We start from the raw sequence: 11,143 nt of genomic DNA, 5'->3' as shown, positions 1-11,143 counted from the left end.
ATACTCAAGGGGTCAAATAAGCCGAGGGCTTACAAAGTGAGCAGTGACACCCTCCGTCTCCCTCCCCCCTTCTCTCCACTTCTGGTGTAAAATCTATAAATTGTTATAACTCAAAATAAATTTTCTCCAAAATCAAGAGTTTGTGGTATCTGGCACATACAGATCGAGATCTAAACAATTTTGGAAAAACGATCAGTGGTCCTCTCCTTCTCCTCCCGCCATCCGCCCTCCTTCAGTTGTTTTTATTAGCACGCTTTTATTAGCTTTACCTGTATGTTTAATGTAACTCTTCATTCGCTCCAACGCGCCTGCTGCCTTATTAACATGGTTAGGGTCGTATCGAAACCCTTCCGGGATCATTTCTGGATGGTTTTCGGGATCCATCCAGGAATCCTTAAGGGTAATTTCGGGACTATTAGGTGATCATTTGAGGACCTTTCCGGCATCACGTCTGGATGATTTTCGGTATCCGTTCGGGATCCCGTCGGAATCATTGCGGACTTTTTCGGAATCATTTGGGATCCCTTCCGGCATCATTTCTGGATGGTTTTCGGGATTTGTCCGGGATCCCGTCGGGGTTATTTCGGGACCTTTTCGGGGCTAATACGGGATCATTTGGAGATCCTCTAGGGGTCGTTTCGTGACTTTTTCTGTATTATTTCGGGATAATTTGGGGACCCTTCCGGCATAATTTCTTGATGGTTTGCCGGATCCATCAGGGTCATTTCGGGACCATTTTGGGATCATTTGGGTACCCTTCCGAGATCATCTCTGGATCTGTGCGGGATGCCGTAGGAGCCATTTCGGGATTTTTTGTTACTTTTCCGGGATAGTTTTTGGACCCTTCCGGGATCATTTCTGGATCTGTGCGGGATCCCATCTGGGTCATTTCCGGACTATTTCGGGATCATTTTGGGATCCTTCGGGAAACATTTCTATATGGTTTTCGCGATCCGTCGTGGATCCCCTCGGAGCCATTTCGGAACTTTTTCTGGAGTATGTTGAGGTCATTTGGGGACTTTTTCGGGATCATTTGGGGGCTCTTCCGGCATCATTTCTGGATGGTTTTCGGGATCCGTCCGGGATCCCGTCGGGGTCATTTCGGGACTTTTTCTCGAATAATGCGGGATCATTTGGGGACCCTTTCGGCATCCTTTCTGGATAGTTTTCGGGATCCGGACGGGGTCATTTCGGGATCATTTGAGGACCCTTCCGGCATAATTTCTTGATGGTTTGCCGGATCCATCAGGGTCATTTCGGGACCATTTTGGGATCATTGGAGTACCCTTCCGAGATCATTTCTGTATCCGTCCGGGATGCCGTAGGAGCCATTTCGGGATTTTTTGTTACTTTTCCGGGATAGTTTTTGGACCCTTCCGGGATCATTTATGGATCTGTGCGGGATCCCATCTGGGTCATTTCCGGACTATTTCGGGATCATTTTGGGATCCTTCGGGAAACATTTCTGTATGGTTTTCGCGATCCGTCGTGGATCCCCTCGGAGCCATTTCGGAACTTTTTCTGGAGTATGTCGGGGTCATTTGGGGACCTTTTCGGGATTATTTGGGGGCTCTTCCAGCATCATTTCTGGATGGTTTTCGGGATCCGTCCGGGATCCCGTGGGGCTCATTTCGGGACTTTCTCGCGACTAATACGGGATCATTTGGGAACCCTTTCGGCATCATTTCTGGATGGTTTTCGGGATCCGTCCGGGATCCCATCAGGGAAATTTCGGAACTATTAGGGGATCATTTGGGGACCTTTCCGGAATAATTTTCGGAATCCGTCCGGGATGCCGACGAGGTCATTTCGGGATCATTTGGGATACCTACCGGCATCATTTCTGGATGGTTTTTTGGATTCGTCCGGGATCCCGTCGGGGTCATTTCGGGACTTTTTCTCGACTAATACGGGATCATTTGCGGACCCTTTCGGCATCATTTCTGCGTAGTTGTCGGGATCCGTTCGGGATCCCGTCACGGTCATTTCGGGACTATTAGGGGATCATTTGAGGACCTTTCCGGCATCATTTCTGGATAGTTTTCGGAAGCCTTTCGGGGTCCCGTCAGGGTCATTTCGGGACTTTTTCGGGATCATTTAAGCATGGCTTTCAGGATTCGTCCGGGAACCCGTCAGGGTAATTTCTGGACTTTTCCGAGACTATTTCGTGATCATTTTGGGACCTTCCCAAGATCATTTCTGAATGGATTTCGGGATCTGTCCGGGATGTCGTCAGGGTCATTTTGGGACTATTAGGTGATCATTTGAGGACCTTTCCGGCATCACTTCTGGATGGTTTTCGGTATCCTTTCAGGATCCCGTTGGAATAATTGCGGGACTTTTTCGGGATCATTTGGGGTCCCTTCCGGCATCATTTCCGAATGGTTTTTGGGATTCGTCCGGCATCCCGTCGGGGTCATTTCGGGACTTTTTCTCGACTAATACGGGATCATTTGGGGATCCTCTAGGGGTCGTTTCGTGACTTTTTCTCTATTATTTTTGGATCATTTGGAAGGGCTTAATTTCTTGATGGTTTGCCGGATCCATCAGGGTCATTTCGGGACCATTTTGGGATCATTTGGGGACCCTTCCGAGATCATTTCTGGATCCGTCCGGGATGCCGTAGGAGCCATTTCGGGATTTTTCGTTACTTTTCCGGGATAGTTTTTGGACCCTTCCGGGATCATTTCTGGATCTGTGCGGGATCCCATCTGGGTCATTTCCGGACTATTTCGGGATCATTTTGGGATCCTTCCGGAATCATTTCTGTATGGTTTTCGCGATCCGTCGTGGATCCCCTCAGAGCCATTTCGGAACTTTTTCTGGAGTATGTCGGAATAATTTAGGGACCCTTCCTGGATATTTTGTGGATGGTTTTTGAGATCCGCCCGGGAGCCCGTCAGGGTCATTTCGGAACCTTTTCGGGATCATTTTGGAACACCTTCAGGGATCATTTCTGTGTGGTTCTCTGGATACGTCTAGAATCGTGTCGTTGTCATTTCGGGTTTTTTTGGGACTTTTGGAGACCCTTCCGGAGCATTTCTGGATGGTTTTCGGGATCCGTCCGCGAAAGCGTGGGGGTCATTTCGTAGCTTTTTCTGGATAATTTCGGGATAATTTGGGATCCTATCAGGTTATCAGCTCATTTAGTTCTTTTTTTTTACTCAATTACAAAAATAAAATGCATTAGACAGAAAACAAAATTTTAAACAGATAACTTGATAAGCAGGCTAACGCGAATAGCCCATATATTTAAATTTCTACTTGCAGACGGGGCCGCGGGTAAAGGCTAGTTTATATATATTTTGAAAAGTATTGGTGCAAGTATCGATCCTTGTGGAAGGCCGATATCAACAGCTTCTTCACTTGATATAGAAGTACCATTAATTAATGTTTGTTGACGTCGGCTGGAGAAATAACTTATAAACCAGTCCAGCGCTTTGTCTCTTATGCCGATACTATACAGTTTATCCATCATAATTTGGTGAGATACAGTTTCGAAAGCTCGTTTTAGGTCCAAAAATACCGCAATTACGTAGTTTCTTTCATTTAGTTGATTTTTCCACTCAAAAGCAATTGAATTTAAAACCGTCTCACATGAGTGTTTTTTTCGAAAACCTTATTGCTTCGAAGTTATAATTTTATTTATTTTATTTTGTATTTTGATTTTCAACAGTTAGTAACCGGCCATGTCCGGTTCGGTAATTTTTTTTTGTGCGTTTGATTTATTTTTTTTTTTTAATTTTTTGAATTGTGAATTTGAATGTTTTAACGGTCTATCCGTGGCATCCGGTTCGACCGGATGTCGTTTTAGTTTGAATTTCAAGCGTTTTGACTCGTCTCTGGGCTTTTTGGTCAGTTTTTTTTGACAGTTAATGTGAATAGGCATGATAGGAACTTTTTTCTGTTTATGGCGCAGGACAGCAAGGTTGGCAAGAACCCAACCCAGCCGACATGACTAGCCACAGTGCACCCCCCAGATCATGCCGACTGCCTTCCTTGCTGCTCCCATAGAAAATGCGTATTACCATAACAGATGGCGCCCAACGGAATTTGGTGCCTGAGGCGCTGTCGCGCTGGTCATTCCTGGTCAACTTGTGAAGTTGACCATCCCACCAGTCCGAGATGGGCAGCCGCAGGAGCAGCCACCTGCGTTGCGGTGGGACGGTTAGATGGATCAAGTTGTCCGGAGGGATCATCGTTGGCAGTTGCTGAGGTCGCCATAACAGATGGCGCCCAATGTGGCACCTGAAGCGCTGGTCGCGAGGGCCATTTCGGGTCGACTTGTGAAGTTGACCATCCCACCAGTCCGAGGTATGCAGCCGGATTTTGTATTCACCCGGTGAGGCAATGCTGAACTCACTTAGTTTTTTTTTGTAGATTTGGGGTTTTTTGTTTTCCCGGAAGTTGTCCGTTAGTCGGCTTTGGTACATATAGGTCCGCTAATTGGGGTTTTTATTTTTTTTGTAACGTTTAATTTTTATAACTTCTTTTATCTGCCGAATTTGTAGTGTCTGGTGTGAGTGTGTGTGTGAATAGTAGGACCCCAGCTCAGCCCACGTCTCAGGTGGTACCACAGAATACCACCTCGATTGTGACGGTTAAGCTGGGATTCAAAGCGCCATCCTTTCCTGTCCCACCAGTCTGGGGAGCGGGCATTGAAGCCGCTCCACCCATAGCGGTGGACGCAGGAGGGGTGTCCAGGGTGAATGACGGGAGGCCTCAACACCCCCAGCCAGTCCCACTAGCGCGTCCCTGGAGACCGCCTCTGCCTTGCGGCTGGGTGTGTTGGGACCAACCTGTGTGTGTCTGGGGCTGACCCTAGTGGCCCCAACCAGTCTCAGAGGTGGGCCCTTAAGACCCCCTTGACTGACTGCGGTTGGGAGCACTAGGGACCAGTGTGAGCGAATCTTTTTTTATGTAACAAAATTTTTTTTCGGATACCATGTGCCTTCTAGTGATGGGATGTCAGCATTCACATCACCACCTGTAGCATATATCTAACTAATCTCTCTTTTATACAGTTTGAATTTTTTTTCTTGATACGATATCGAAAAAGTAATTATTGTATTTATTCTTGCGAATTTTTTGTTCCCTCGCGCAAAATTTTTTTTATATATATACTTTTTTTTTACCAATCATCGTCTATAACATAGGGTGAAGGGGGGGGGGGGGGGGGGGGGAGGGGGTGAATTTTGACTTTTTTTTGTAGCCCCTAATTGCCTTGCGTTTTGCTATAGATACACGTTTTTCCTCACACGATTACTTAAGTTAACACTTTACAATTTTTTTTCTGATTGCAATATAGCATGACGTTCAGGCGAATGCCCACCTGAAACACTCCGTTCAGGCGTAGTGGCCATTTTTTACCAAATTTACAATTGATTTTTTTTTATAAACCTACCATTTGGATTTTCTTTTACCCTGTCTGGGCGTTTTGGCGGTCGGGGACATCTCGCCCAGTATTCTCCCCGAGCAATGATATCATAGGGTGTTCACACGCGTACTCACCGAGACCCGTGAGCAGCCTGGCAGTCCACGCTTGGGTTGGACTAGCCATACGGAGTTTTGACGAGTTCTCAATAACAAATGTCTAATTGCCGCAAAGCCGTTTATACTAAGAAACAAAATTAATTCACAAATTGACATAACTTTTTCTTTGATGGACCTTGTTGCCCGGCTAGCTTTGCGGTAGAACCTTGAGACTCTTATCTTAGGGGGGAGTCGTGCCCCACGTTGCTGGTATCGAAGGTTCCTGGTAGTGGCTTCCCACAGATGAACCGGTTTCCTGTTCGCTTCATCGTCAGGTCTTCAAAGCGAAGCAGGTTTGTTATGGTCCACTTGGGAGAGCCACCCTTGGAACGAACCAGTTGGCTAATGATAGGAAAAAGGTTAGGATTCACCCTCACTCATGTCTGCCTGGGGTGGTTAAAATAAAATTTTGTTAGTTTCGCGCGGTCGGCATCGCCAAAAATTCCCATGACATTGACGAATTTTCAATAACACCTGGTTCAATTGTGTAGGTGGCTCATCTCATCAGCTGATTTTATTCGTTTCATTGTACTGGCATAAAGATTGTCAAAAGGAGATAGCGAACGCAAAATGCATCCGATGCATGGGCAATTATGCACTGTCGTGGTGGTAATTTAGCGCACGACGTTCCCCCAACACACAAAAGTTGCAAAGTTTTACGCTTTCTCTACGTTTCATTCACCTAACATCAACACAAAGGTTTGACAGCCGGAGCGCGACATGTATAAGGCTGTAGGGATGAGCTAACCATAACAATAAACCAATCGATCATCGCCGCCACAGTTAGATAACTGCGTTTTTCCATCGCTGAATGGAAGAAGGAAAAAATTTTCGACGATACCATCACGTGTGTGTCCAATTTTGCGAAGAAAGATGGTGGAAAAACTCGGCGTAGCAAGTAATTCGTAGTTTTGTTGCATTAGTTGGCACTTTTTGCTTGTAGTTTGGTTGCGCAAATTGGGCGCGGCGCTTTAAAAGCTTCTTTAGCTGAAAAGAATCAAATAAATAAAGAAACTGATGTAAACTAAGACAGTGCGACCAAATCGGCACAGTTTTCGCATATTGGCGTTAGAACTGTGTGGAAAAATAACTGCAATTCACTGGTGTAAGGAGATGCCGCTAATTCGTTTATAGAAAACTAAATCACAGCAGTTTGGTGAAAGGTGCAAGTTTTCATTGAATAACAAAGGAATCGTGCTAAAATCTTAAATGTGTCTGCAATACTTTAAATAAGCATTTATTTTTCATTGCTCATGAAAGGGGGGCGGCTGTGTATATGAGAAAATTGCACGGGTTTCTCTTGGTCTGCAATAAAGCTACAGTTGCCTCCAAACTAATTGTCGGCCATAACAATACTACGGAGAGTTTCAAACTAACAACGAGCACTCATTCATTTCGGCAGTAGATGCAATAACTGGACGACGGCGCAAAAAAATTTTTAGGAACCGCACGTCATCAAGCACGCTCTTTAAGTGTGCTTAGCGCAACGCCCACCAACTGCGCCAACCACCCTCGCAGTGCCCATAACAACCGCTTCGACGTGCAACCACCTCCAATAGCGCCAACGAAACCGCGCACTGCCACCATTACTGCGTGCAACACCGCGCGCAACCACCGGCAGCAAGGCCGCCGAACATAGGCCTGCTGCAACACTACCTTTTTCAAAAAAACCAGCAGGACCGCCGAACATAGGCCTGCTGCAACGCCAGCTTTTACAACAACACCAGCAGGGCCGCCAAACATGGGCCTGCTGCAACATCACCTACTTTAACATCAACAAGAGCAGGGCCCGAACATAGGCCTGCTGCAACACCAGCTACAACAACAACGACATTCCAAACATGGTGAGTTCGTTCCGTAATACGGACAAACTAAGAATGTGAAGATTTATTAGTTTTTATTTATAATCGAATAAGTAATTGTATATGGCATTCTTTATAGAAAACATATATTTTAAATAGCGATGCACAAAAGATTACATTTTCCTCAACACTTGCAGCAGACCGCAACACAGTGAAACAACGAACAATTTTTTTTGGTATCCAGCTTAGGTGATGTAAGAGCCAAGCCTTCCTTTCCAAGCCTGTCAGGGTAAAGATCGTTTTCGATAGATTTAGAAATTCAAAGCCCTTAGCACGAACTCTATTCCGCTGAGTTCATTGATTGTGCTGTAAAACTGGTAGGGATTAGCAGATTTCAAGACCGTATCGACAATTTAATACATTTTGAAAGAAAATTTTGTTAAAGCCGAACGACATCACATAAGCAGGGAGCGGTTAGTTATAATTACTGCACTTTATGCTGCTTCAAGTTAATTTTGTTGCGATAGGTGACCTTTTATTAATCTCCTCCATTATTACCATTTAGGAAATTTAAGAATATGCCATTACATTTTAGCTGCACAGAAAAGTGCTTCCGGTTTAGCTGTAACATTCGCCAAAACTTACCTCAGGCATTGTCAAAAGCGTAACTCTGAATAGCGGGACAAAGATCTTTGTTTTGCTTCTGAGTCTAAAGCATTGAATCTCTTAGAATGAACGTTATTTTCTCCCAGCATAGGGGTAAATGTAATACGATAAGACCAATATTAATACTTTATTCTTTTTTTTATCTTATGCCTCATAAAGGTATAAACAAAGGTTTCAAGTACAACCGATTAGTTAGTTTTAGTGAACTTTTGTGCTGCAACGGCATAAACTTAAACCAATCCAAGTAAATTAACCTGAAATAAAATAAAATTGAATTAAATAGAACTACGCTACACTGAATTAAGCTAAATAAAATAAAGGCACTTGCAATAAAATTAGCTAAATCTTCAGAAAACCATAGATTACAATAGAGTAAAAAAATGGATAAAATTAGAAAATAACAAATATATCTTACTACATACTACATATTGGGTAATACATAAAATTGAAAAATTTCCTTTTGCCTTAGGGTTCCCTTATCATATTTTTGAATAAGCCTTAGTATAGGCTTAGTTGTATTGTATTTATTGCCATGCCTGCACATAGTTGTGGCAATCAATTACGATTATATCAGAACGTTTGTCTTACAAAGTCAACATCAGAACAGACTAATCAATTTTCACAGGTTACACCTTTTTGTCCTCTTTTTTTGATTAAGCCTTTCTATTCACTAAGGAGACGTGAAGAAGATATAGAATCAAATCAACTATCAGGGATGAGGCAGTTCTTTTTGACGTTGATTTTATAAGATTGACCATTCGTTAATATAAATCTTCAGAAATTTACCTTATACTTATCTATATATATAAAAAGAAGTGTACATTTTGATTGTCACTCCATAACTCGAGAACGGCTCGACAGATTGGCATGACATTTTTAGGAAAGAGACAGGAAGGAGAGATGATGGTTAGTTGATTTCGAAATCCCAAATCGGTTTAGCCATTCTTGAGTTATGATTTTTTTTAGAAAAAATTCAAAATCTATATATATAAAAGAAAGTGGTGTTAGTTACACTACGCATAACTCAAGAACGGATGAACCGATTTGGCTGAAAATTGGTGGAGAAGTAGCTTAGAACCAGTGAACGGATATATGATACTTTTTATCCCGTTCTGGCTAGGGTCTTGAGATCAAAACGTGGACCTGGTTAATCCTCGGATGTGTTTGCACAGAATGTGTTTATACAATGTGGATATCAAATGAAAGTTGTTGATGAGTGCTTTAGTGCAGGGTAGTTTTCATACCTATTGGTGACTAGAGTCTCGAGATATAGGCCAAAACATGGACTCAGACACCCCTAGAATGTGCTTATATATATGGATATCAAATAAAAGCTGTTGATGAGTGCTTTAGTACAGGGTAGTTTTCATACCTATTGGTGAATAGGGTCGCGAGATATAGGCCAAAACGTGCATCAGGGTAACACTAGGATCTGTTTCTAAATTATTGATATCAAATTGAAGCTGTTGATGTGTGCTATAGTACAGAGTAAGTTTCATGCCGCTAGGTGACTAGGGTCTCGAGATATAGGCCAAAACGTGGACCCGGATACACCTAGAATGTGTTTTTACATTATGGGTATCAAATTGAAGTTCTTAATGTGTGCTTTAGTAATGGGGTTTCGAGATATAGGTTAAAACATGGGCCCGGATACCCCTAGAATGTGTGTGTATTATGGATATCAAATGAAAGCTGTTGCTGAGAGGTTTAAAGTAATTTTCATTGTGATATTCGATTTAGTCGCATCAACCTGGCAAAACTGGTAAATATGCATGCGACGCCGAAATAAAGAAATGAATTAATAATACCCGCATACCTATTTACATACGTCCTATTCGATTTGCCTGATATCTATGTATATAAAAAGAAGTGTACATTTTGATTGTCACTCCATACCTCGAGAACGGCTCGACAGATTTCCATGAAATTTTTAGGAAAGAAACAGGAAGGAGAGATGATGGTTAGTTGATTTTGAAATCCCGGTTTAGCCATTCTTGAGTTATGATTTCTTTTTAGAAAAAATTCAAAATCTATATATATTAAAGAAAGTTGTGTTAGTTACACTACGCATAACTCAAGAACGGATGAACCGATTTGGCTGAAAATTGGTGGAGAGGTAGCTTAAAACCAGTGAACGGACATATGATACTTTTTATCCCGTTCTGGCTAGGGTATTGAGATCAAACCGTGGACCTGGGTAATCCTCGGATGTGTTTGCACAATATGGGTATCAAATGGAAGCTGTTTATGAGTACTTTGTTACTGGGTACCCCTGGGTGACTAGGGTCTCGAGATATAGGCCAAAACGTGGACCCGGGCGCCCCTAGAATGTGTTTATACAATATAGATATCAAATGAAAACTGTTGATGAGTGCTTTAGTGCAGGGTAGTTTTAATACCTATTGGTGACTAGGGTCTCGAGATGTAGGCCAAAACATGGACTCAGGCACCCCTAGAATGTGTTTATACAATATGGATATCAAATGAAAGCTGTTGAGTGCTTTAGTACAGGGTAATTTTCATACCTATTGGTGACTAGGGTCTCGAGATATAGGCCAAAACGTGCATCAGGGTAACACTAGGATCTGTTTTTAAATTATGGATATCAAATTGAAGTTGTTGATGTATGCTTTAGTACAGAGTAAGTTTCATGCCGCTGGGTGACTAGGGTCTCGAGATATGGGCCAAAACGTGGACCCGGATACACCTAGAATGTGTTTTTACATTATGGGTATCAAACTGAAGCTGTTAATGTGTGCTTTAGTACAGAGAAAGTTTTACACCGCTTTGTTAATAGGGTTTCGAGATATAGGCCAAAACATGGGCCCAGATACCCCTAGAATGTGTGTGTATTATGTATATCAAATGAAAGCTGTTGCTGAAAGCTTTAAAGTAATTTTCATTGTGATATTCGATTTAGTCGCATCAACCTGGCAAAACTGATAAATATGCATGCGAAGCCGAAATAAAGAAATGAATAAATAATACCCACATACCTATTTACATACGTCCTATTCGATTTGCCTGATATTTGGTATATAAATTTGCCTATATTAGTATTTACGATGCTTTTTTCCGCGAAGTAGACCAGAGATGGACTGGGACTGTGATTAGGAGTAGGACTGGGACTGAGACTGAGTTTC

General features: G+C 42.8%; 1 long non-coding RNA gene across 1 annotated transcript in view; it reads right to left on the bottom strand.

Moving 5' to 3' along the window:
• Positions 1 to 8,126: 8,126 nt before the first annotated feature.
• LOC137248014 (uncharacterized) overlaps positions 8,127 to 11,143 on the bottom strand; it is a 45,021-nt gene continuing 42,004 nt past the window's right edge. The window contains exon 4 of the long non-coding RNA XR_010952005.1: positions 8,127 to 8,254. This is a non-coding gene — a long non-coding RNA (uncharacterized lncRNA). The remainder of the gene's footprint in view (positions 8,255 to 11,143) is intronic.

The sequence above is a fragment of the Eurosta solidaginis genome, chromosome 4 (genome assembly GCF_040869045.1).
Source record: "Eurosta solidaginis isolate ZX-2024a chromosome 4, ASM4086904v1, whole genome shotgun sequence".
Taxonomy (NCBI): Eukaryota; Metazoa; Arthropoda; class Insecta; order Diptera; family Tephritidae; genus Eurosta; species Eurosta solidaginis.
This window is presented reverse-complemented; position numbering and strand designations above follow the sequence as displayed.